A 27,703-nucleotide genomic window follows, 5' to 3' on the forward strand; every position below is an offset into this window, starting at 1 on the left:
GTAGGTCAGGTAGGAAGTTGTGATGTCACTTACAGTGGAGTCGGCCCACTGGGCCAATCGCGAGCAGGGGTACACCCCTTTTTCCACAGGAAAATAAACTGCAACCCCCTCCTTTTCTGCAGCTGTCTCGAATCACAGACACACATGCATGCGCTTGCATGCATTCCTGATGCTATAAAGACTGACATTGACTGTAACAGTAGACTACTATAATCCCAGAGGAGATGCAGTGACTTTGACTTGTTTCCCCCTCTCTTCTTCATATTCTTCCTCCCCCCTGCTTCCTCTCACCAAAGCCTCTTTACTCGCTCAGACGGTGCTAAAGAGCACGTTGTACACTGCACACTACGGTGGGGATATTTCTGATGTTGTTTTGATTTAGCATCAAACAAATCCACTTCATCAAGGCTTGATAGCGACGCATGCAAGTCTTGTTTGTGAGTTTGTGTATAAGAGTGTGTGTGAGTCTCAGCGGTGGCAGGTTTATACAGACTTTGACGCTGAGGCAAGGGGGTAGAGTAATGTGGAAGATGAGAAAACTTGTCAATGAAAAGCTTAATGTGGCAAAAGTCTTATGTTGAAAGTTTATAGTGTTCAGGTACAGAGAAAGCAGCAAAAAATATTGCGTGCTATGCTTTGATTAATTGAGGTCAAATTAGCAAGAGCATTGTCTTCAGTATTCTCAGATGAAAGAGGAAATAATGAGGGCATTAACTCTGAACTTAATTATCACTCACAAGCACAGCTGAGTTGATCTGTTTTTTGTATACAAAGCCCTAAGCATGTTCACGTTTTTGCCTCAGATGCAAATTAATCAGGATAATGAATACTCATGTGATTTGTAAAGCTGCAGTAATCACAGTGTTATTGTCAAATGACTTGCACTACCTTGGAATAAGTAAATAAACGGCATGATGGTCGAGTGGATTGACCGCCACCGTGTTTCCCTAAATTAAAACCCTATTTCCTGTTTCCAGTCTCAATGAATGCACACAGTAGAAAGTGTACTCCAGTCTTCCTCGAGTACTTTTCATTCGCCCAAGTGCTGTCTAAAAGTGGGATTTTTCATTCAGTTTACAAAAAATGGCAGATGTAAGATGGCCCAGACATCCGGAGGAGAGCTGATAGGTGCTGATCTTGTTTTCCAGGAGTGTCGACAATTCCGAGAAGTTGAAAAAAGTAAGTGAATGCCTGATCAATCATGGATAACCAATTGTTGGCAGGGGTAGGGTCACATTTACAGACCTATATACAGTGAAATAAACACAAAGCAACATGTAGTTTTTACAGCAAGTTGTAAGAGGGCCACATGTGTAACTTACATTTGTGAGGCCGGAGAGAAAAGTCATGGTGGATCCCAATGTGCAGACTAATGACAAGTTCAAGCAACTCATTTAACTCGTAAATCAGATTAAATGAGTCATATAAAACATATCTTATATGTATAATCATTTAATCAACAAGTTAAATCAGATGTGTACAAGGATGTAAAGTGTAACATTGCACCTACCGTATAAAATGTGTGGACATAATAGGTCCAAATATTTGTAAGTGAAAACAACATGTTGAAGTATCCCTTACTATTTATTGACTTGCAAAATCACTTAGGATCTAAGATGAACAACTACTGCAGCTTTATATTGCTTTTTTTTACTGTTGCACTATTGTATTTTTCTTTTTTTTCAGATAGAGGTTAGGGGAAAGTCGTGGAGACCAGATGGTGTGTTTAACATTCTAGGGTGTTTTTAGTGTCAGAAGTCGGCAGCCTCTGCCAGTGTTGGTGGTGCTACACAGTGTCCCCATCTTATTACTATCAGCTCTCTAGATCAATCAGAGAACAGAACAAGTTGTCCGTTAGAGGAATATGTGCCAAGTCAAAGTGTCCTTGAGCAACACACTGGTCATCTTCCTTCTCATTTGCTGGGTTGTGTCTATTTCCAGTCAAATTATAAGGTTAGTACATGATTCTGTAAAGTGTCCTTAATAATAAGCATTGGATCAGAATATACAGTACAGTCATGTACTGTATTGTATAATACAATATATAAGTATTGTATAACATAAAAAATATGTTGTTATTACTTGTGTTTTTTAATGTATTTTCTTTTTCTGTGAAGTTTTGAACAGCTTTGATGGGGAGTTTTGGATTCACCTTAATCAACAGATAAACATTGTAAATCACCAAAACCAAAAGAGTTGCAAGGTTTTCGCCCAACAGCAACAATATGTTACTTCAATTACACTCAACTCTGGCTAAGAGCATTATCTCACCAACATAAACAGAGTATGGTGTGAGCAGGGCTGTGGCCACGCTCAAATGTGGGTCTGTAAATGTGGACGCTGTTTATCACTCTGGGTAAGTGTGTCAGATCAGCTCCTGAAAAGCAAACGTTATGTACAATTTAATGGTATATGATGATATGATAAACTATGAAACTTCATAAACACAATTCAATGTACATAAAGGGCAGATTAATAAAATTATTTAAAATGTCAGTGACACTGTTTAAATTAGTGCTTTTGAGCTGCTTTAACTTTTATATGGTGTCTTTTAGCCAAGTTCAAGGTATTTTTACTACCTCAAAAAGAATCTTTTTAGTAAAATTTAAAAGTCACAAGAAATGTGTTTAAATAAAGTATGAAAATGTAAAAACAAGTGCTCATAGGATATGATAATAGAAAGTTTCTCCTGAAATCTATCGTTTCTGTGGAACAAAGAAAGGGCGTATGGTCTGACCATGTTTTAGCTCTTATGCATTTAGCGAGAGGTAACTCTTTTGGAAAACAGAAAGAAAGCCAGACTGGCTTTGGATCATTAGGGTCTTTTTTCCACTCTCATTTTCTTCTCCTTCCATCAGCATTAACCCTGGTGCACTGCAGCCAGCAGGAGGTTGGGTGTGGAGGGTAGAAGAGAGGAGGATGTGTGATTGTATGTGAACTTGTGTGTGTGTGTGCGTTTGTTCAGAGGGGCAGTTGGGGTCACGAGGTCAACTGCAGTGATTAAAAGGAGCCGATGAGGGGCCACCAGCGACTAACTGGAGCTGCAGCACATTATCCAGTCTGACGGGAAGACTCGAGAGAAGAGGAAGAGACGGGGAGCAAGCAGGCAGATCAAAGCAAGTTTATTCTCAAAGAGCTTTTTTTTGCAAAAACAAGGGCAGAAGGAGAAACAAAAATGCTGAAGAGGAGTTGACATCGTGGAGATGAAGGTGGAGGAGATAAAAGTTTAAAACTCCTATAGGTCTGGTTCAGCATCCCGACAACAGCCAGCACGGAGGATACAAAAGCTTCCAGCCAGACATTTGGTTGATACACTACAAGCTGAAAATCCAAAGGATCAAAGGCCTCGATGTTGCTGATTGTTCTTCCTGTCATTCTACATGAAAAATGGACGATTTAAAAGTAATGGAAATGACCCGACATCTTTCATCTTTAAGTCAGTAGCGCTGGACGAGAGGATGAACACGAGCTGATGACGATGAAGATGATCATCACCCTCAGGCCGACGGTGCTGCTGATTGTGGTGTGGAACAGAAACACAGAGTTCGCCGATTTTGAGCTAACAGTGATTGTGTGAATTAGATTGAAGAAGAGTTCAATTTCAGGGAGTTATAATCTACCTTGACTGTCACAATGGGTTTGCAGGGCAATGGGGATTGGACCCAAACGCAGCCAGAGGGCCTGTCATCGTTGACATGATTGTGGAGCTGAATTTAAAGAAGAACGCTTTAACAGAGTGGATTCTTTTCAAAGACTGAAGTTAAGGTACTGTGTGTATATGTTTGCAAATAACTGCTTCAGATCTTTGGATAATTCATCGGATGAAAGCACATGAAGGATCTCAGGATGGAGAAAGACAAATCTTTGCAACAGCTGCGTCCTGAAAGAGAGAGACATGGTAGATACATGGCTGTAGAGAAGAGATTGCGTGTTTAGGAATGTTTCAGAGAATTTGGGGGTTTTAACAACCTGAAGAGATTATATCTACAACTGCACACAAATATGCAATATGCAGGGAAATGAAATTCACACAAAACCGAAGTTATAAGCCCTTTTCCCCATGTTTTGCAATACCCATTCAATGTATTTATATTCAATTAATTACCTCTCAATATAGTAGTCTTCATTGTTAGTGGCGGGGTTAGTGTTAGTGGCTGCTATGATAAATATGTATATTAAATAATAATTAATCAAATGTCACTCATAGCGATTAACCTACAAAAGATTATCATCTGACTTTGGTTCAGCTTCTCATCAGCGATTTTTTCAGAAGTAGCAGCACTACCTGCTCAGCACTGGGCGACAGACGTACTTGACGACTAGCTGTTGAGCATTTAGTAGCTACAGAGACAGAAGTTTCCTTTGGTGGAGACCAAAACGGAGCTAAAAGGAGAGTGAGTACTGGACTGCAAACGCAACTCCAAATGAATGTTAATATTGATCTGTATCTGCTGGATATGTGTTTGCAACCAAGTTTGCCATATCTGCTTAAAAGGTGACACGTCCATCTTGTACTGCTATTGCAGCTTTAAACTGTTAAACTATCAATAGAAACAGTTTGGAAAAATTTTGCTTTGGTAGCAAGTCAAAAGTGTCTTAGGGTCTGGATTTCTTTGAATCTGAGTATTTCTAAAATCCTGGTCTTGTGAATACTGGAGAGTAACTGAGCAGTAAATATGGTGATGACAGCGTGACGGATACTTTTCCCCCGCCCTGTGGTTGATTACATGACTGGCTACCTGGCTCCTTCCCCAGAGGTTCAATTTTGATTAAGCTCAAATCTCATCATTTTAATAGCACTATAGTGAATTACACCACACAGGCTGGTATTTGATTGATGCAGTGGGTGAACTCGATGCATAATGGAAGGGTGGGCGGTAGCAACATCCGGCACAAACAATAAGTCCAAATGAGATGTTAACTGTTTTTTAAAAAAATAAAACCTACTCAGAATACAAAATTATGAATTTAGGTGACCCGGGTGCAACTTTAACCTCTATTATTGTAAATGTTGCATTTTGTTTGAATATAATACTGCATGCAGTGCCAGTTGTAATGTAATATCCTGCTCAGCATTCTCTCGGCTTGTGTTTGTAGCACAGCAGCCAGTATTTTATCAGAAAACAAACAAAATAATTTCCAGGCCAATTGTTCTCTGTTTGTCATGTGATCCATTGTGTGTCCAATGTTTTTGTTTTTGTATTTGTATGGTATAACAGTACGTGGCCAGACTTTATTCCTCTTGCTACCCTTTTTACTGGTAGCAGAACCAAACACAGTCCTCTGTACCACAAAATGAGATGTTTACACTTAAAGGCATTTGTCTGTTTGTTTCCAGTGCTGACTCGCTCGAGGTGTGCCAAAAAAATCCCTTCAGACCACACACACACACACACACACACACAGACACACACATTTTATTTTCAGGACTGGTAGATGTAGTAGAGAAGAAGTAAACTTTTCATCAGCCATTCAGCTTGCCATGACCTCACCGACAGACGTATTGTTCGGTAGAGTACAAGTGCTCCATCCTGCTGTGACAGAGTGATTTCTTACACAGCAGCCTTGGCCAAGGACTGATATGAAATGTTGAGGTTTTTTCAGGTCACACAGAGTTCAGAGCAGACGGAGGTAAACTCTCACACATCTTGCCGTATGAATCTCAGCTGTCCAGCAATGATACCACGGACCTTTGAGAAATGTGGCTGAAACTGACTGTTGATGGAGCTGATGAAGATATACAACAGGCGAAAGCATGTCTGACATTTCACAAATTGTATTACAATGTGAATACAACTTTGTATTTACTCAGCTGGGAGAGACTTGAAACACATTCCCTGTATTTGTTTGGTTGGATCTCTTTTAGCTGAAGGTGTGCCTCCCAAGAGTCCATATTTAACCATTATAAAAACATATTCAAAATACTGTACTTCCCTGTGTTCCATAGAAATGAAATAATATTTAAAGGAACAGTTTGACATTTTGGAAAATACACCTCTTTGCTTTCTGAAGTAGGCAATAAATGAATGTGCTGTGGTTTTGTACTGCTAATTTTAAGCTTTTTAAATGTGACAAAAATTGTTTGCTAACAACTTAGTAGTAATTTTCTTTTGTTATCTGAGGTGTTGCTAGGGATTTTGCACAGGCATTGACCTTATTTGTGAGTAGCTCCCCACTAACTGTATTGTGCTGATACTCCAAGAAATTTTGGTGTGCACATTGGCACGTTTAACACCAGACTGAAAAATTGTGTTTTGCTGGTTGAAAGTGTCAAGCCTGTTGCACCTCATCGCACTGTTAGAAATTGTCGCCGCTGCATCTGAAGCATGGGGCGCTCTTCCCCAGGCTGTGAAGCATTGGAGGGGCGTCTTTCAGAAGACAAATCGAAGTGAGAGGGACCGGGAGAGAGAGCCTGGCAAGAGAGCCCTACGCGGGATGTTGTTTCAGAGAGGAACTGACTCCTCCTGTTGCTGTAAGCACTTGTTGGTTTGGTAGGTCGTGGTTTTGCAGTGTATGTAATTGTTGGAGACTGCAGCTTCAAAGATCAACAACACCAGGCTAAAAAGCAGCGTTTCACTGCCCTCTTTGGTTGGAAGTCTGTTTGACCTGAAACCACATTCAACAATTGTGACACAGTGTACTGACACACTCTGGAGTACACCTCAACATCATCAGGGCTGTTAAGTGAGGCTACTCTTTAAGCAAATAGTACTGCACTAGGATTCTTTTTTCCAGTGTTGACAAACCCACTTATCTCACTGTTTATATGTAAATACTTGCACAACTTGGACATAGATAGCTAAAGCTATATAGATAGCTAACTAAAAGGGGGTTATTTTTATAAATAAAAACATTAACATAAAGATCATGTAAGTATCTGCAAGATTCTTGTACATGGTTGTTGCTGTGTGCGAGGAGCTAGCTAACTAACTGCAAATATTTAAATGCAATCTTATTTAATATCTCTGTTTGTAAAATGTTTGGTCAAGTCAAATCATCAGCAAAATCATCTATGCCTTACAGTTGGTGATGATGAGTCATGTCTTGTCTACTACAGCAATCAGACATTCACAGCTTATGTTGGACCTCCAGTATGGCTGCAAGAGGGCGTGTTACGTCACCTGAAAGCCCTTTAATCCAGCCAGGCTGCACAGCTGTAGGGCCAAGATAAGCAATGACCGCTAATATTGAACTTAACTGTTGAAGAAGTTGCTGCAGTGCATACCAGTCTGCACCTCCTTTAAATGGAGCAAATAATGTAATAAATCACTTTGACTGAAGGCAGCGAACGAAAACAGTAGCTTTTTTAAAAATCACTTCCTTTTCATGCAAAAGAAGATGGAGCATGTGTTAGAGTAAGTCTGTTGTTAATCCAGTGTAAGGGCATTGTGTGTGCAATATGTATTGATTTGGACTGTATTCACAGTGACAGTAACTTGTTTAAATGTGCGTCAGTGTGCTCTGGTGGAACAAATATCTGTCTCACCGCAGCATGACAGAAGCTGGAGGATCCTTATGTAAGGTGGTTCATTTAGGGCAGTGGAGAGATTTTAAACCGCCAACTATGATGCAGATAACATATTGAGGGAGTTTAATTCCAAATCCGACGGTTTGGAGAAACTGAGTTATCTTCCAAAGGTCAAATTTTGCTTGCTAGAAAATGTAGAGGGCCGTTATTATTTGTCGCAGTGATACAGCTTTTCCTGCAAATTCCTGATCAAAAATAGTAATGATATGTTTGGTAGGATTAAATACCAACGTCACTAAAATCACAGCTGAGAACCACGGATTCATTATAAATCCATAATGTAGTTTTCCCCACATGGTTCCACCAGCTGGGAGGGGCATACAGGAAGTAGCGTTGTCAACCAATGGCAATACAAATGAGAGTCTGTGTGTCACTTGGGGAAACTGCCCTGACTTACATAACCACAGACCTGATGAGGGATGTTCTGGTTCTCAGCAGCTCTGCTTTGGGTTTTGAGGACTTTACAGTGCAGCTGGGATTACATGTGTGATGTTTAGTTTTCCCCTCTGCCCCTCTATGAAAGAGCCCATTATGTATTCCAGCATAGAAAACAGAATTATGCACAACTTCATGGTTAGAGTTTGGTATCATGAGAGCCTGCGAGGACTGGAGAAGAGAAAGAGAAGAAACTCTGACATGTTTATATGTGTACTTATTATGTCTCATTATAAATTATTAGGTCTGTTACCTTAAACTTTCTGTATATATACAGTATGTAACATAAACCTTGAAATGTGGCTGTTAAACCAAGTTTAAGTAAGCAGTAAGACTGTAAGCACCAAACCTAAATAAAGTGTGCTCAAGATCACATTTCTTTTGACTTTTGCCAATGTGGGAGAGCAACAATCCAAGAGCAAACCATTGCCTCAGGAACCCTGCCAACAGTAATTAAATTAAATAAATGCTCTTTTCACACACTGTAGTCAACTAAAATGTATATGTCATACATTCATGGATCAGATTTTCTATTTAACTACTTTGTTCTAATGACACAGACTTTATTTCCTCTTGGTGTTACCCCTGCTTTCCCCCAGTGGACCTTATAAAGTTACAAGATGTGTGTGAGGGTGAGGGTATCATTTTGTTTTCATGTAAAGCATTTTGAACTGCTTTTGTATGAGATAAAATATATCCAAACAAACTGAATTAAATTGAACTACTGCTAGTGACTCAGTGAAATAAAACTCTCATTCCTCCAGGGGACAAGGTGGCCTGAACAGCCCTCCCACGTGATCCCCTAGAGGCCACTCAAGGCCAAGGTTTGGACCACCACACCTCTCCAGGATGGAGGTCTCATTGTTGGGCTCCTTGAAGTCAAGCGTCCCCCTCCCTTCCTGGCCGCGTCCAGGTGTGTTTATTTACCTGCTGGCTCGGGCTCGGGCCCGGGTACAAATGCTCGCGCGTCAGTTCCACGAGCTCAACAAGGGTGGACTGTACCAAAGTGAAACCTAGGGGAGGGGGAGCCAGAAATAGAAACGCTTTATTTTCTTCCGATATCGACTCCACATTTATTCTGGTCCAAGTCCGGAGCCGTCACAAGGTGTATCAAATACAGCCCTTCACCTTTTGGGTTAAAATAAACAGTTAAGTCGTGTTTGTTGTCGACCTGCTGGCAGATAACTTTTTTTTTTTACCACCCCTGAAAACTCCCTCTCCATCTTGCCTTTTGATTGACCGCTCCATATTTTTTTTCTCTGCGCTGAATGATCCTCCTGCTGGAGAAAGGAGAGAAAAAAACAACACTGGGGGAAACTGCGAGGAAGAAAAGCACAGAGGGGAAAATAAAGGAGGTGGAGGAAAAAGTAAAATATCAGGAGATTAGCGGGAACGTTGGAGGGACAGGCTGGAAAGAGAGCAAACAAGACATTGCGCAAGTGGAGAACGAGACTTGTATTTTTTTTTTGAAGTCCCTGCTTTTGTGTGAAGATATTCTTGTTACCCCATCTGCTGATTAAAAGGTGAGTTTAACCCGTTGTTATTCTGATGGCATGCTTGACCAGTGGTTTATTCTTTCTTAAGTGTTTTAGCTCTTTGTGTCCTCCCGGAGAAAGTCAGGGAGTAGCCTGTGCAGATTTGTCCTTGTTCATTTAATCGTGCAACAAGGCAATAAAAGGAGGAGAAAAATAGATGTGTTTTCCTCGGGGGAGTTCTGTTAGAAATGTGCACGGATGCAAGGTGGACCCTGCTATTTAATAATGCACAGTGCAAACCGATGTCAAAGTAATCCCCCCCCCCCCCCCCCCCCCTTGTTTTCCTCTTTGATTGAATCCAGATACACTCTGCTCGGGCCGCCTATCAATAAAAAACCCATTAAACTCATGACATTAATATTTAAGTATGTTTGCAAGCACACATTTAAATAAATACTATTAAAATCGCGCTTTGCGTGCACGTGAGCCTTGTGAGTGTGTACGTGCGGTAGAGAGTGCGTGTTATTTACGCGCACACGTGGCATATCCAGCGGGTCTTTGTCTCTCCCCCCACTCTCCAATAAACGACCCACTGACATTTTCGCGTCGCATGAACTTGAATCATATATGAACCTGATCCCGGACCCCCCGCCCCCCAATCACTGGTTGGTCTTTCAGCCAACGAGCGCATCTTTGCTTTTCCTTTGTGGCGTTTAAAACAGCCCCTACAGAGCCACAGCAGTAGCAATTTCATGGAATGTTTTTTTCGTGAAAGAAAGGTTGCTTTTGTTTCTTTCTAAGAGGAGGGGGTAGTTAGTTTGGAGCGGCTGGGGGAGGAGGGTTCGACTACGGTGTTGTGGCTCTTGGCGCGCCAGACGAGGGGATATAATGTGTGTCAATGTCAAATGGAGGTGTGTCCCTTGTGTGTGCGTCCACTGGCCCCGTCCTGGCTCGGAGCAAACCTGAGAGAAAAATAAAATCTTGCAGCAGAGCCTTGAAAATTTGCGTTTCGTTAAGAGTCTCCCATATAGAATATCTTATAGCCTCCCTGGCGCGGGAGGGGAAATGTTTTGCTTCAGTGTGTCGTGCCAGACCTAGGACACACACACACACACACACATCTCCCCTCTGTCTACACACAGCTCCGCAGACAGGTTTTCACTGTGCTGCACGCGCTCAAGCAAGCACACTCGCGCGCAGATTCCGTGAGTCATGCCGCATTTGGAGACTCGCGGCCTCACTGCTCTTTGAGTGAAGTGGAGCCCCTGCTGATAACACGCGCACACGCACTCACACATACACACACACACAGGCTCCCCCTCAAGTAGACGTTGTTCCAGCATTGGGCACGCACGAATGCAGGCGCACGAGGATGCACGCGCGCACAGGCTCTCCTCAGAGTCAGAAATTATAGACTGTGTTGAGGCATAGAAATGCAGCCGCACACACGGGACACATACACAGAGTGCATAGTTTGTCTTTGGTGGTTGGAAGTGCTGGTAGGTGTGGTGTTACCAGCAGCCCTGTGTCCATAATTGCGTGGCTGTTTTATGTGAAGTGAATATTCAGTTTTCTACCAGAATGAGCGACCACACATGGAAACACTTGTCTGTGTCAGAGCATTTGATTTATTGATTGCTGTAGGGATGCAAAGATAATTTCAACAAATATAACATGAATTGCTTCTGAAATAAATTGCCTACCCTAGCCTTAAATGGTCAGTTCACCCATGCACATAGTTGTGTTATTATCTGCTGAGGTTTTGAGATATCTGCCTCTGAGATTGATGACTTTCACCCCACTGCAACTAAGGTGAATGGGATCTCATTTATGCTGCTCAAAGCAGTTAAAAATTTCAAAATCTTCTTCTAAGCACTGTGTCTTTTCAATCATGATTACTCTCTGTGGACAGTTTTCTTTGCAACTATTTCTTGGGAGAAGTTAGATCCAGTATGTAAACTATTTGTCTTGCCAGTTTCACAATGACACTTTTCAATGGTCTCTGTGGCGCAAATAACTTGTACTGAGGATGGAGGCAGAAATCTCTATCTTACAACCTCAGCAGATAAAACCAGAGTTATATGCACAGCTGGATACCACTATGCACACATACACGTGTTATCCACAGGCTGCATTTAGCTATAAAATAGCTCATTAAATATGTGCTAGTCTAAACTACCCTGCTGTTTATGGAATAGTATAGCGCTACCAGGGCTAGCTCCATTATTAAAACCCTGGTTGCACAAATCAATAATTTAACCCTCTAAATGAATGCTTTAACTCTCTGAATTGGGGTCTTCGCAGAATTGAATTGCTTTAAATAAATATGTTGACATCATGGCAGTGCTCCTTTATTGAGGATTATTTGAATTCCCTCTCCCAGCTGGTTAACGCTCCGCTTCATCCCTGAAACTGACTAAACACATCTTTCCAGTGTCTCTGTTGTCTCAGTCTTACAGGGCTTATCATGTTGGTGAGAAGACATGTTTGAAGACTTCAAAGGCTTTCTCTCTAATCTGTTCCAGCGTTAGAAATTACGAATCATGGGCTATTTATAGAGGTCACAAGAACAAATCATTCCGCTATGTGTTTTCTATTTTAGAACCAGTCTTGTGTACCACTGACTCACCAGTACATCTTATTCTTCATATAGAGAAAAATGGGAGAAATTGAAAATGAAGAACAGAATCAATAAACATCCTCACAATCTGCTGTTTTTATGAAACCTTTAAATACATTTATTTGGGGAATAAAAAAAAGCAGAATGCAAGCAGTTGCTAGCATAAATTTTTGGGCACCCAGCACCCAGCTTGTAGTGAGGATATTGTTTCTTTGAATGAGCCGGGCCGTTGAAGTGTCGGTGATTTGTAGCTTTTCTCTGGAGCTGTGTCATATGCATCTGTCAGGGCCAAAAATAAAAATAAACTCTTCAGCTGGAACAGTCACCCTTTGGTCTGATGCTACATCCCCGAGTGTTTTGTGCTCTGGCCAGACTAATAATCCAAGGAGATCAACTTGTTGAAATCATTAAACTGTGGCGGGCAAGAGCAGTGTCGGAGTCAGACATCAGAGTCCACTGACAAAACAAAAACATCTGTAGATGTTGACTTTAAAGCTAACCTTTTTCTATTTGTAATCTGCGTTTGACTTCTTCAATTCAGACTTCTTCACTATAGATTATGATGGCCTTGTTTGTTAACAAAGGCAGCTATGTTTCATCGCCTCTACACCACTGACCTCAATGCTATGGTGGCTATTGACCAATCTGGCCTCATTACAGACTAGTTAGACCATCATTGGATGTCTGTATTCATTTGGATTGTCAGTGACAGTTTGACCATTTGCACTCCAGGCAGAGTCATTTAAAAGGTCCACAGGGTTCCCAAAGCATTCTTTTAAATCTGTAATTTACAACATTGATGTTTATGCTGAAATTATAAACTCTCTCTGCTGAAAAGACAATAATATAACTGCTCAATTCTCTACACTTAAGATATGGTGCTCCTACGGCCTTATTTGGTCTGGTATGACCGTTAGCTTATGCTGGGTACAGTTAGCTAATGTTAGCAAACCTTAGCTGGATGTTGTTGTGTAACTGACATTACGATCAGGGGTAATGTTACACCAGCTGCTCGTTTCCTCTTTTGTAACACACTTTGTGCTGCTAAACTGTGCTAAATAAATAGTTTATAATTATCATAATTATTTTAATAGATTTATCACAGGAGTAAAACAGGAAGTAACAAAAGTAAAAAAGGCAACTGTAGATGAATAAAATTTAGAGAACTTGCACCAAAAGGGCTGGAATACTAAACATTAAACATTGCAGGGGTATATTTGCCCCATTTGCCAAATCAGCTACTGGTGTAGGGTGAAACTTACTCGAGCATGTTCAGACTGCCACCTTGCCTATTGACTCTACCAATATTAACATTTACTCCTGCAGTGTTTGCTAATCCATCAGTGTTGACTGCAGGGAAAGCTGATATGCGCAACCTGTTAGAGTGGTCACGGTTGTACAGTGGTGAGGTAATAAATCTCAAATCATTCTTTATGTTTGACCTTCAGTGAAGGTGGATTCCCATCTGGGTTGACTCAACTTACAACTGTTGATGTAAAATAAAATAAGTTCACGGTCTGTTTTTCGAGTCATTACTTATAAGACAATTCCGGTTTTGACAATATAACGTTTTGAGATATTATGATGAACTGGCCTAATACTCTACTTGTTGTATTAACTCAGATTGGATGGCACTAAGGTCTGATAGCTTCTAGGAAACAGAAGACACTGATAACTCTGTTGAAAGGTTGATGAATGTGTGGATATATGCAGCAAACTAGGCCAGTAAACTGCTATAATTGGTGCTGCTTCAGAGGTGGACTCACTTCCCAAAATATCAGGGAATCAAATTCTGTTGTCATCTCGACTGCTTGGAAATAGTCTTTGCCAGCTGTTGGGTGTGTACGGACCTGTCAGTGTGACACGAGAGCTACATCTCAGTGTAGCAGTGGCGCCAAGCTGCTGATTAAATGTGAAGTATCGTTGTAGTGAGTGGACTGTGTTGTGGTGTTTGATGGTGTTTCGGTGCTGATATTGTTATGGAGATGATGTTTGTGTGTGGTTGTTAATTGCCTCTTCAGATAGAGTTTTGTTTACCGTTTGAGTATCCCTGCTCATTTATAGCAGAGGCACATGCTCACAAGTGTTGGAAGGCTGAAAGCCAGTTAAATTAATGAACATTGATGATTCTGAAACAAATAAGAGGATAATTTACATTCTTAGAGCTGCACTTATCAATATTTTTATATTAAAAATGGATCAAATGACCATATGTAATATAGAAGGTGTTGTACATAGTGACAAACCCACAGTGAATTATCAGCCAACTCTGCAGTTCCCCTCAGCTCTATCAGGCACTTTAACATCTTTTAGCTTCTTGTTTTGATAAGTTTTTCCTGCCCGCAAAGTCTGGTCTAATTAACCTTGTTTCCAGAGGCAGCAGGCTGCAGATTTAAGTGAAAAAGGCACTAGGGCTAGGGCTTTTATTAATCGATTAAATCGATCAATAAAATGCATTGACACAAATTCTTTGCATTGATACTTCATTTAATCCTTATAATTATTTAGCACACGGACATTTATAACTGTGATTATAATGGAGCTGTTTGCAAAGTCGAGGAAGAGAGAGAAAATAGCGAGGGACAAAGAAGAAAGTGTCCAAAGTATGTGATTATTTCAAGATAAAGAAAACAACTCTAATGTTACCGTCCATCCACCGTAAAACTAAACTTATGTCGCCTCGGCAACAGCACGACGGCATCTGATCAGAAAGCAGCCGGTGTTCTGCCAGCGGACCACAGACAAGGTAACAGTAACAGCAACTTTAGCGTTTAACTGAAATCGTGATTGATTGTTGAGTTGAAGCCAAAGTAAGCCGCAGACCTCAGCTGAAAATGTAAACATGTGCGTTTGTTGTTCTCCTTTTTGGGCTGTGAGTTGTAACCTCACAGTCATGAGTTAACTGGCTGTTGGGGAGCTGCACCTTTTTTACTCACCTGCAGCTCTCTCTGTAGCTCAGACAATCCCTGCTACCTGCGTGTGCTAATCCATCCTTTCATCCTGAGTCTTTGTCTTTTATAATTGCTATCTTTTTATAATAACAACAGCTGTTTCGTGTGCAGGATAACTCACTTCCCGTTGTACATTTCCCGTGTGTTTTCTTGACAAAACGTGGTTTGGAGACCAGCGTCGAGTGACACAGCTGCTGTCAGCTCGTACTTCTTAAACAACTCATCGATGAATTGTTGAAATAATCTATAGAAGCTTCGAATACTAAAATCATCGTTAGCTGCATCCCTAAAAGACACCTTCCCAAGATATTTTTCTCAGGAGTTGGATTAGAACAAAACAGAGCTTTAAGGAGTGTGAAAATTGGACCTCTAATCATCATATGACCAAAAACACGAACCCAACTGAATTCTAATGTTGCGACGTGTTTGCTGAATGTGTAAATAGTCAACAGTTTGCTAACATGGCTGTGTTTTTAGCTTGTTGCCATGCCAACAACTGGCCAAAATGATCTATAAATTCATCCTTCAATCTTACACAGCAGCACCTATTTTTATTATGTAATTTAGTCTTTTACAACTCTCCCATAGTTACAGAAACATGTCACTGTTTCTGCATATCATCTGTCCGAACAGTAATCAGGGTACTGTTAGCTGTACTGTAGCTCTTATAAATGCCTGCAATAGGACAGATAATGGCCAACCAGCCAATAAATTACTTAATAGTTCAGGTGTACTTTTTATCATATATTCACTGGTTTTAGCTTTTCAATTCTGAATATTTGGTGCTTTTCTTTATAATATGTTATAATTAACTGAATATCTTCAAGTGTTGGGCTGGGCTGTTGATTGGCCCAAACAAGACATTTGAGACGTCACCTTGGACTTTGAGAAAGTGTGATTGCCACTTCTAACTGTTTTCTGACATTTTAATTAAAATTCAATATAAATAGAAATTTTTAATAAAAAGTCTAATCTAGATTGAAATAAATCCCCGCTGACCTTTACACGCTCTAGTAGTGGCCCATCTGAGCGCAGCTACTGTAACTAACATTGTCTAATGTTGCACCTCTCCCTTTTGGCACCAACATTGATTCTAACTCTGTTGACAGTAGATTCAGCTCAGTGTGTTAAATCCTAGCCAACATGACACGAGAGACCACTGATAATGCAAAACAAACACAGAAATTTGTGCTCACGGGCTACTCAAAATTAATTGTTTGGATGGAAACCAAAGCACAGAGAACACGGTTGAGATGTTTTTCTCCCACTCAGACCTGTATCTTTGGCGCTGATGAGAGGATTTTACTCGGTTTTGTTAATAGTTTATAAAGAAGAGAAGGAAATCCAGTCTGGTGCAGTTGTTAAAATGTCTATGGAAACCATAATGCTATGTTTTTTACAGTCTAGAAATGGGTGAATATATTTTGTATCAAACTGATTCCTAGAAATGTGTAATTCATTGTCAGTTTTAATATAATAATAAAAGCACATGGGGATTTGGAAGCACCTCTGTGTTTACACATTGCCTGTGCAACTGAAGATAGGTCAGTTATTTTGATATGACGCCTGTTATTTCTCTTTGGCAGCAGTGTACACTAGTACAGGTTTTTTTAACATGCGCTCAGATGTATGTACAGTGAAGAAGAGCACATTGGCTGATGACTGAGACAGTGTGGAACAACGCTGCTCGCTCACTGCGTAGGTGTTTGAGATCAGTCTAGTCTGAAGAAATGTCGACCATGTGAGTAACTGTTTTGGGTTTTTTTTAAATCTGAATTGTTGTCATTAGAGTATTGGTCAGAGCTAGTGTCTAGTGCATATTAGTCTGGGTGCTAACAGAAATGTGTATTTAGATTTTCTTTATGTTCTGTGTAGGTGTAGAGGATAACATCTAGGTCAGTGAGTATGGATTTTATGCTGTGTGGGTGTATGAGATTAAAGCAGTCTTCATATACTAGTATCTAGGCCTGTGTGTGTGTGTGTGTGTTTGTTTGTGAGGGTACTGCTCAGTCCTTTGCCTGATGGCTAGAGGCCAGATACAGATAGGCCAGGCAGCACAATTCCCTGTCTGTTCCCTTGAGTCCAAACAGTCCTTCACAACACCCTATTTATAGACAAATTCCCTGCCCAAACTCATTCATTCATATTTCTCAGGTTGCCTGTGTGGAGTAGAGCGTGCACATGTGTCTGTTTGGGGTTGTTTTTGTTTTTTTACTAAAAATTGAACTTTGTGGTGCAAATTTTACAGTCTGTCATTTGGAATTCAAGTGACCTAAATGTTTCCAAATGTGCATTCAGTCTGGTTCACTGTGTGTGTGTGTGTGTGTGTGTTTTGTTCACCAAGTGAGCGTTCAACAGCGCACAGTTACATAATCAGGAGTGTTTGTCAATAGATCCACAGGCAGAGGATGAGCTGAGCGGGGCAGAAAATAAACAGCAAAAACATGTTAGCAGGGGTAACAGTCGTTCCCTGCGGGTACGCACGATAACCATGTGAAGTGTGTTTATAACAGAGAAGACTGTCTGTAGTTGTGTCACAGATCTCCTAGCAACGCAAGCTACTGCCATGTTGGAGGTCCACTGAAGGGAAAAAAAGGCTGTAGGCTACTGATGGCTAAATATGTAACTACAGGAAAACGGCTACCTGAAACCTGGACTGTACTCCCAAGAAGAACTAGAGCTTCAGTCGTTGCAGCAAATGCCCCCAAAACAACTTACGTTTGATCAGAGAACTGTCAAACGACTTGACGTTTCCTTCCAGCAGTCAACTGTAGTTGAAGTAATAATTTTAAGCCAAAGCCGAACCACAATGTTTCTTCAACCCTAAGTACTTATTTTAACCCACCCTATGTTGTCACATCATAAGACAGATTTATAACAGTGATTTTGTAACAGGCAAGGACAAATGATGTCATCCTGCCGATAGAGAGCGTCAGGCTATAATATTTCATTAATGAACAATGATAATATTTAAATAAAAGCTATTAAATTGGACCAGATTATACATGTAGTAAAAGAAATAGAAAACGTCTTAAAGGTTCATTGTGTAAGTTTTAGTGGCATCTAGTGGTGAGGGTTGCGAATTGCAACCAGCGGTTCACGGTGCATTCACTTGCTCCTCGGATGGTCCCACTTCCAGAGTTGTGAAGTCGTTCTTCCGACTTCAGTGTGTGTTCTTGTGGTCTTAAGTCGTAATGTGGAATCAACATGGACGTTACTACAAACATGCGTTGGATTAGCATTATCAGAGCGTATAAACAACACGCAGACATCTAGTTGGACAGCAAACTAACCGTTATAACCATATTACCAATTACATGTTTGCAAAATATGTATATGCAAAACGACACAATCTGTCGGCTCTCGTGCTAAATAATACGTGTGGTCCAAATTTCTTTTCTTACTTCTAATAAGCTACTTGTTCTTCTTCTTCGTACATATTCAACGTAGTGACATTAACATGCGCTCTGTAGAGCAGTTTGTCATTTTTGGCTACTGTAGAAACATGGTGGCACAACATGGTGACATCCATGTAAGACGACCCGCAGTGTATGTAGATAGAAATTTCTCATTGTAAGGTACTAAAAACATAACAGTTCATTATGTAAAGTCTTTATACACCACTGAAAACATAGTTCTGGATATTATATTACGTTTGTGTCATTAGATGTACCTATATATTACACACTGAACCTTTTAGACTGTAAGAAATAGAAAATCTCTTAAGTTAAAACAAATTAGGAAAAAACAAACGAAGTAAAAACTTGGCCAAGCTCTTAAAGTATGCTTTAAGCTTGATTTATGTTCTGGCTGAGTCACTAGAGGACATAAAGCAGGTTTAAAATGTGAAAGCTTTTAGCGCCAGTGTCACCAGGCACAGACTTGTTTAAAACGAAATCAATGATTGATCTTAAAACGGAACATTTGAGTCCTAATCAGGCTGAGTGGAGCTCAGGATATTGACACGACTTTAAGCAGATGACCACAGGACTCCAGCTCCAACATGGAGCTGTAGTCAATACAGCCGTTATAGACACCCAGAGGAACCGGGTTTCCTATCACACACACAACTTAGGCAATTAGCCTTGTAATAATTCAAGGGAGGAGACATTTATTCGTTTCTACCTCTTAGATTTGTCACAGTTATCAATTTAAAACTGATTAGTGAATATAGTATTCAAAGCAATTTAGTGACTGCTGCAATAATAGCTATATAATTATTCACTCCACGTGACATTATTTTTACCTGCTCTAAGCTGTGTCACAATCAGACACTGCAACAGCAAGAAGGAGATATTTAGTGGCCATTTAGCCTGCGAGTCTGGACATCTAATCTATTATTAATTCATACATATTTAATTTATCTGCAGAATCAACCCCTGTCACTCTAATCCCCTCATTAGCTGTTAGAGCCCATGGCATGACCTGTTCTGAAATATTTTTTTTTGAAGGAGGACATTTTCCTCTCACAACCACCAGTTTGATTATAGAGACAGAGGAAGTGTCAACAAATTATGTGTGTTACATTTTAGGGCAGAGCAGTGATGTCGAACGATGCAGCAGGAGGCAGCCATCTTTGTATGGTTCATTTAACATCAGAGTGACTCATAGACAGTTGATAATGTACAGATGCTTGGAGCAGTTCTGTGAATGTGGAAGGCATAACTTTGCAGAAGAATAAGGCTGCTTGTGACGAGGTTTGAACAATTAATTGAAATTTTATCCAATCGCTATATGGCCTACTTCAATTTTCAAATCGCAAGAGGAGCAATATCTGTTAAAGCTGAGGTGTGTGTGTGTGTGTCAATACCATGTTAAATTAAATATTGTTATGCTGCAATTGCCCACACATCATATTCTAGAGACTTAAGAAAACATCATTGTTTGGTACAGATCCCAATCACACCAAAATTCATTTTAATGTTTTTCAATGAAAATGATAATAATTATGTAAAAATGATAATTCACTCTATCACAAAACAAATGGTAATTGTCAAAATAATAATAATAACAATCATTTTTAATTTTTTCCTTTCCTTTTTTTTTTTTCAAAATTGTTCAGCACTTTTTGTGACCAAAGTTCAAATTCCTCAGTTCATGTATGGTATAATGATCAGTCAATGAATCCACAAAATTTTTCAAAGTCATTTTTCAAGCCAAAGTGTCTTAACACGATGTAGCTCTTTTTTCTAAAATGTGAGGATTTGCTGTTTTTCTGTGTTTTATGGACAATATGGCCAAAAATATGTGGACACCCTGCTCTTTGTACTTTGTATTTATTATACTCCCTTGTTCCAGTTAAGGAAAATCTGAATGCTGCAGCACATAATAACATTTTGCACAGAGCCCTTACCTCAACCACATCCGACACCTTTGGATGGAACTGGAACGCCAACTCTGAGTCAGGCCTTATCGCCAGATGTCAGTGTATCGCCGACCTCACTGATGCTGTTATGACTGAAGGGGAGAAAATCTCCTGTAGCCAGGTTCCAAAATCTTTCCAAGAAGGTTTTCCACTACAGCAGCAAATTTATGCTCATGCTTTTGGGATGAGCTGCAGTAATCACACATGGGTATAATGTTTGGCTGTCCACGTACCTTTGGCCATGAGGCATATCGTAAATTTATCTCAGCACTGAAGCCAAGTAAACACACCCTGAATGACACCCTTGAGTAAGGCACCAAACTCCCAGCTTCTCCAGCATGCTTTCTTGGGTGAATACGGTTAAGATAATGTTTGTCAAATGTAACATTGCGCTCTAAATACACATAAATAGCACTCTACATCAGTATCTGTATGACTTCCACATGGTGTTTGGGAAAAGCTGTTTTTGCTTGGCTGGGGCTTCATTCAGCTCACCATCACCGAGCAATTTCTCTGTATCAGCTCTCAGCCAACGGCTCCAACATATCCTTTTACCGCAGTATCAAGGTCAATTAGCGTATGTGTGTGCGCAGTGCATGGGTCTCTGTGTGTCTTTGATCATGAGCTCATCTGTTGGACTGTGACCTGAATCAAAACAATCGGTTTAACCATCTTTCAGGTCTTTTTCCCCTTTTTTTGTCACTAAATAAAGTCTCCCAGATTTAGCCAGCACAAAATTAGCCTCTGTCTATTGTACATTTACATAATAAGTAAAGGGAATTACTGGTTTTGCTTCATGTTTCACTCTGATACATTCTCGCAGCTACTGAGTGAACAAGAGAGAATTTGAATTTCATAGACAAACAGAGATTGGGGCAGAAAACAAGAAATGCGTGCTTGTTCATTATCAGAATCAGCTTTATTGCCAGGTATGTGTACACATACGAGGAATTTGACTCAGGATTGTATATTGCTCATGATGCACTTACTCGTACAAAAATACCATAACACAATTTTAAAATAAAATTGGACACAAACTACAGTATAGACATCACTAATATACACACTATGAACAAAACAATAGACATATTGACAAATGTTATCCAGACCAAGTTTAAATTATTGTATGACTTTTCAACTGTTCAGTTTTCATTAAAAAATACTGAAGAATTGCCTTCACAAGTTCCTTGTGTGAAACATTTCTTCAAAGAGCTTCTGTTTTGTTAGACCAACAGTCCAAAAAGAAATTGACATAAAAGAGAGAAAATTTGGAAATTATGCATTCGAAAGGGAAAAGTATATTTTTTTTAAAGATGATACTGAAGCTTTTGTATATATTTTTGTAATTTTTCAAAACAGACAAATCCTATTTCTAGGACAAAGCGTCTAAATTTCAGGCCTCTGGCAGCAGTTGACTGACTTTTGAGGGCTGGCGTTGCTCTAACTCCTGAGTGTTACACTACCGATAGCCTTTAGCCCACAAACATTGATACAAGACAAGTTTTCCCCTTTTTCCACAAGCCCAAAAAGCTTTCGTTATATACGTTTAGCCATTTAAGACATCTGTTCTTTTACAAGATTCAGCATTTTGGGGACTCGGGTCATTTGTCAAAGAGGACGCTCACCTTTCAAGAAAGACAAAGACTCGATGTCTGAGGGGAGGTGAGGTCATGATGGAGGGAATAATAGGTGGTGCTGAGTGACGGACGACAGAGGATTTGAGGGGACAAGGGGACAAAATCATCTGCTGTGAGACAGAGAAAGAAAATAGCCTTTTCTGAGCTGCTCTTTCATTTGTTTGCGTGTGTGTCTTTTTGAGAGCCAAGGTGATGCACGTATGCACATCCAATGCTGTGGGAAGCGGCACGGGAGATTTGAAGGCAGGAGATTGAGCAAAGGCTTGGCTCAGAGAGGAGTCGAAGGAAGCTTTGGCCCCTCTCTGGGTCTCCATGGTGGCTGCTGTTGTGCCTCCTTTCTCTCCAGGCATTCGTCGCTCATTTTTCTCTCTTTTTTTGTTTTCCCTCGGACTGTGTTTTGTCCAGCAGAGACCCAGCAACAGACCCCTGTCCAAAAAAAACCCTGATGTTCAAACTGACTGCAGGAGAGTGGATGTGCTTGGAAACGTGCAAGAACAGTTGTTGATGTGAGCTGCAGTTTGTTGTATAAGCTGCTGCTCCCTGGGAGATAAAGCGGGGTTTGATTCTTGTTGACAATCCAAAACCACAAATTTAATTGGCCTTCGACCACTTAAGCAAGTTAATGCTAAAAGTTTGTACCACCTCCTTTTAAAGCCTCTGGCAGTCACACACGTCATCATCCTGAAACATGTATTGATAAGTTCAACAATGGTTTATAATATATTATATTATTTATCATTATGATGAAATTAGGGTGTTCAGCACTACGCTTGAATAACAACTGGTTAATCTTTGTTTGCTCGCTTCCTACCTGGCTGTCCTGAGTAACATCTGATTAAGGAGCATTTTGGGGAGTTTTAATGGTGTGTTTCGGGGGTGGTTCAGTTTAAAAATGACTAGACAAGACTTGCACCCTGCCAAGATGTAGTTCTCCGTAAAATTATAACATGTCATGTTGTTTTACAAGAAACAACATGTTTAAAGAGGGAGCTATAGTGGCTCGTAGGCAGTTTTTGAACAGAGCATGGCTAGCAGTTTTTTTCCTGCTTCCAGTCTTTATGCTAAGCTAAGCTAACCATATCCTGGCTGTAGTTTTTTTTTAGTTAACTGATAGAAAGTAGCATTGCACCTAAACTTGTTTGTTTGCAGATTTGGAATCTATTTACAGATTGTGTTTTACATTTGCAGATCATGAGGAGTTTGTTTGTGGATTTCAAATCTATTTGTAGATCTTGTTTTTCTGTACAAATTGTAATATGCATTTTTGACTCATACACTCTTCTTTTTTTAATGATTATGGCATTGTTTTGTCACCACAGCGAAACCGTATCACCTGCATACAAATCACTTTGCATTCATTCAAATTCTGGTTTTCAAGTACAACTAACTGATTTCTATTTGTCTATCATGATGTGGTTATTTGTTTATTTTTTATCTTTATGTAGATCATGTTTTATATTTGTGGATCATGAAGAGTCTGTTTACGGATTTCTTTTATGTATTTGTAGATAATTTTTTATATTTGAGGACTTTGTTTGTATTTGTGACTCATAATCTGTCCACTTTTAATAATTATGGCATCAATTTACCCCCATAGAGAGCTTGTATGAGATTTTTTTGCAGCTGAAAAGCCAGCAACATGAAGTTACCACAATGTTTTTTTTGTCATTTACTATTGCACGATAAAAACAAAAAGTTAAATCCTGCACAGTTACATGAGCGTTGGTTGACACGTTCTCTTCTTTGCTGTGATCTTGACAAATATTATTATGAAAGGCAAAACACAAAAAATGTATATTTAATTTGAATCACATAAATCTTAATCTGTGACAGGACATACCTTGTAACTTCTAGTGGCTAAAGCGAGATTGTGACTCTTCAAATATCCATATCCAAGTGGCTCAGTAAGCATACTAAGTAAGCTGGACTTTCTGTTCATGTGTGTACCATCCACATTTCACTGTGCTGAATTGTAAAAAAAGATAGTTTAGCCTCGGCAGACAGTCTGAATGCAGACGTCAAGCAGAGCTGCACAGCACTGTGCTGTGCATATAACACTGACATAGTGGTACCCAGGTGTGACAGCAGTGAAGCACTGCAGACTAACATGATTTGCTTCAGGACAGAGAACAGATTCGGTCCTCAGAGTGTTTATGTCCTTGACACCTGGGTCTCTACTGTGTGTGTTTGTGTGTCAGCAGGGTGATAAATTTGTGTGATGGAGGCGATTGCATGGTTCCACATTTCACTATTGTCAAGTTAATATCCAGTGACCTTAGTTTGGCAATACAAATGGGAATGCAAAAAACTACCTGACTGGTGGAGATTAAAACAGACCTCAAAGGAGGGTGAATGTTGAACTTAGATCAACCAGTTGGCTAGAAACACGACTCTAAATGAATGCTGATGTTGCTCTGTGTCTCCTGGATGTGTGCTGCGGTATGGCACATTTGTCATATATTAAGTATAGCTAGAATGATACCAATACTGGTATTTTAAAAACAAGGCATAAACATAACAACAGAGCTGGGTGAGAAATTGTAAAAGGAAACCCTCAGTTTAGTTCATTAAGTCATTTTATTATCCTAAATGAGGAAACTTGACGACAACACAAGTACAAAAACAAGTACACAACCAAAAAGTACGGAAATGTTTCCTGTACATACAATATACTGAGCACAATAAAATCATTTCTGAAATGCTACATGTGCGGAATAAGCAGGGAATGAGTGAGTTTTTACTGCTATTGCACTTCAACCTGATTACCCTAAATCTACAGCTTGAGGGAAGAGTTTCAAACTCTGAAGAGTGAAGGGGGTGGTTTGTGCAGCCTAATATAGACCTGGCCTTTCATGGAACCGGCTGGTCAAATATAGCCGTCAGGGGGTTCTGAGTGACACCTATCACCTTACCAGCCAGCTACACTATATAAATTGCCTTGAGTGATCTATTTATTTATTTATTTTGTCCCTTATACAAGCAATCACAGAAAAAGTAAGAACAGAAAATACTTGTAAAACAAAGACATAATTTTCTTATCCGCATTAAAAACATCAAACTTCCTAAGGACAAACATTGATGTCCCTTCTTACAGCCCACATCAGAATTAGCCTCAAATCTCAGGTCATATCAATGACAGTTCCAAGATATTTATAATGTTCTCAAATTCAATACCAATTCCTTTCTATGAACATCTAAGACGGTGGGTGGGATGATTTCCTTCTAAAATCGACTACCATATCCTTGGTCTTTGTGGCATTTAATTGGAAATTAGCTAATTTCAGGTTGTGCCTAACCCCATGCTGGCTTCCATCACTCTCACCGTTTTGAGACCATCCCCCAATAAAAATGTTTTTTGTTTTTAATTACAACTTGCTTGGAATTATCATTCTGACAGCAGGGATTGGTAAAATGATGACACAATATGACTACGTCATCAAGACACGATACCACTGCAAGTCAATAAAAGATAATATCGGCATCTTGACGACATGACATCTGCATGACGCACACTGTAGCCCACTGAGCCTCTTTTTCAAATTATGTCATGGACTTTGTAGGGGTTTAAAAAACCAAGAAGCAATGAAGTATCACCCCACCACCATAACCCCTCTTGCTTACCACCCTCTCATTGTGCAGCCTTCACATATTTAAGCATCAGCAAATTCTTACCCTGAATGCAACCTTTCAGCCTTCATCCTTGAGCCTTCATCGTCAATATAGGTGAGCTTCATGCTCAGTGCCCGACTTCAGCACACTGTCTATGTGTCTGGGTGTGTGTCTGAGTGTCAGGGCACACCTCTCTTCTGTTCAGAGCTGAAAATACTGGTGGCCGCAGAGAGGGAGAGAGAGAGAGAGAGAGAGCAAATTAAAGAAAGGAGTCTGCCAGCAGAACCGTTTGTACATTTCTGTCCTTTTCACTTGCAACTGGCTGGAGAAAAGGAACCAAGAGACAGAAAGATGATGGCAGAAGTGTGACAAAGACCTACAGTGAGACAAAGAGGAGGGAGCGGTGACTAGCAGAAATTGAGAGAGACGCGAATGAAAAGTCAGCAGCGTGACAAAAGATGGATGGAGAGAGACGGGGAAGAGTGCAGAGCTGTGAGAAAGAGATCAAACTAAAAAGAAGAGGGCAGATGGAGACGGAGGGAGAGAAAGTTTTCCTGTCTGGCAGCAGCTTGTTATATCAGCTCTGCGAACAAAGATCTTGTGGTTGATTAAAGAAGAATACAGGTACAATTTGAAGTTGAAGCCCTTTTATTTCAGTGTAATGTTGAGTGTTTTTATTGCAATTTTCCAGTGTGTGAGTTGTTTTTCTACAAAAAAATAGCAACAAATGTCTCTGTCTCTGATGGCAGGAACACAAGTTCGATCTCAAACTTTGCTGGCAGTACAGTCTGCTGGCACAACTTCAGATGCTTTTTCCTCCTCCTGCGGTGCTGAACCGTCTCATATATAGAAATACATCGCTGTTGGCTGACTTCACCCCTTCTAACACCCATCTCAGCTTTGAGCAGTCTGGCCCTGCTGAAACTTCCTTTTAGCAAGATACCTGTCTCATATCTATGCAGGAGGGTCAACGCGATCGAAATACAAAAGACTGTTCGGAACAAACGGCAGCTTCAGTTATCGCTGCTCTGCCTTCATTCACTTTGTTCAGAGAGTTCTCTGCCTCGATTCCTGCATGTGCGGGGAGCGTCGATTGCAGCTAGTATGTATCACATTGAGTCGAGCATACAGGTTTGCAGTACAGAATGATCAGTCAGTGTCAGTCACACAGTACTTAAATCAGTTTGTAAAGCTGCCTTAAGGTTGTAATGCTTCTGTTTTGATCACTGGCAGTTAATTTGGATTGGCGGTGGCTTCAGTCAGTGTTTGACTTGAATAAGTGAAATTTCTTAGGGTATTTATCGTCATGTTGCTTAATTTTAGTCTTGGTCATAAACAAATACTGTAAATGAATCAAAATCTGCAACAAAATTGTCACATTGTAACTGTTATAACGCAATTAATGTGCTAGTTTTTGCCCAGAGGTTGTGGGGTGACTCAGAAGCTTCCAGTATGACACACTTTATCGGATGAGACTAGGACTTGTTTTGTCTGCTGCTGCTACTTTTCAACATGAAAAGATTGTTTTGGTTTTTCAAGGCGATAAGGCAGAATTTATTGATCTTTAAAGCCTTAATAAATGATTTATTAACCATTAAAAAGACATTTCTTACAGTTTAAAAACCTTTTAATTAAGTATACCTTATTAGAAAGTGGCTCCCACTTCTTGAATGATCATGTTGATCGCGTGATTATTCTGGTGGTGTAGGTTATGTACAGTAAACGGCATCATATAACCACAACCTCCTCTTTCTAAGTTCATCAGTACAAACATGTCAGCTTGAGTCAAACATTTGAATGTTATCAGCAAATCCTGCTCTGGCTTTTCAATGAAATGTCACCAGACCTGCAGCTGACAGTTTTATGGCACCCATATCAGCTTCTGGAGAGTTCAGAGTGGCTGTTGGCAGCCTGAATCCAGAGTTACTGTCACAGCTCCTCAGTCCCTCTCTTCAGCAACACTCTCTCATCCCCAGCTGCCTGCATTGCTGTCCGTCCCAGGCCATGTGCTCTTCCTCCAACACTCCAGACTTGCCATTCCCAACCTATCCACCAGATGCCCTCTGACTTTTTCACCAGACTT

General features: G+C 40.2%; 1 protein-coding gene across 2 annotated transcripts in view; it reads left to right on the forward strand.

The window, feature by feature from the left end:
• The first annotated feature begins 9,055 nt into the window (after nucleotides 1–9,055).
• Nucleotides 9,056–27,703, forward strand: part of ndrg2 (NDRG family member 2) — a 35,642-nt gene continuing 16,994 nt past the window's right edge. Inside the window, exon 1 of one of the 2 annotated variants that reach the window (XM_038731229.1) lies at nucleotides 9,056–9,486. The gene's annotated coding sequence lies outside the window, so the exon portion shown is untranslated. Of the gene's footprint in view, nucleotides 9,487–16,727; nucleotides 16,751–27,703 lie in introns of those variants that run through there. The other variant, XM_038731230.1, reaches the window with a different exon arrangement.

Source organism: Micropterus salmoides, unplaced genomic scaffold, assembly GCF_014851395.1.
Source record: "Micropterus salmoides isolate LMB-PRFRI ecotype aquatic unplaced genomic scaffold, ASM1485139v1 Ms_hic_scaffold_2, whole genome shotgun sequence".
In the NCBI taxonomy this organism is placed as follows: Eukaryota; Metazoa; Chordata; class Actinopteri; order Centrarchiformes; family Centrarchidae; genus Micropterus; species Micropterus salmoides.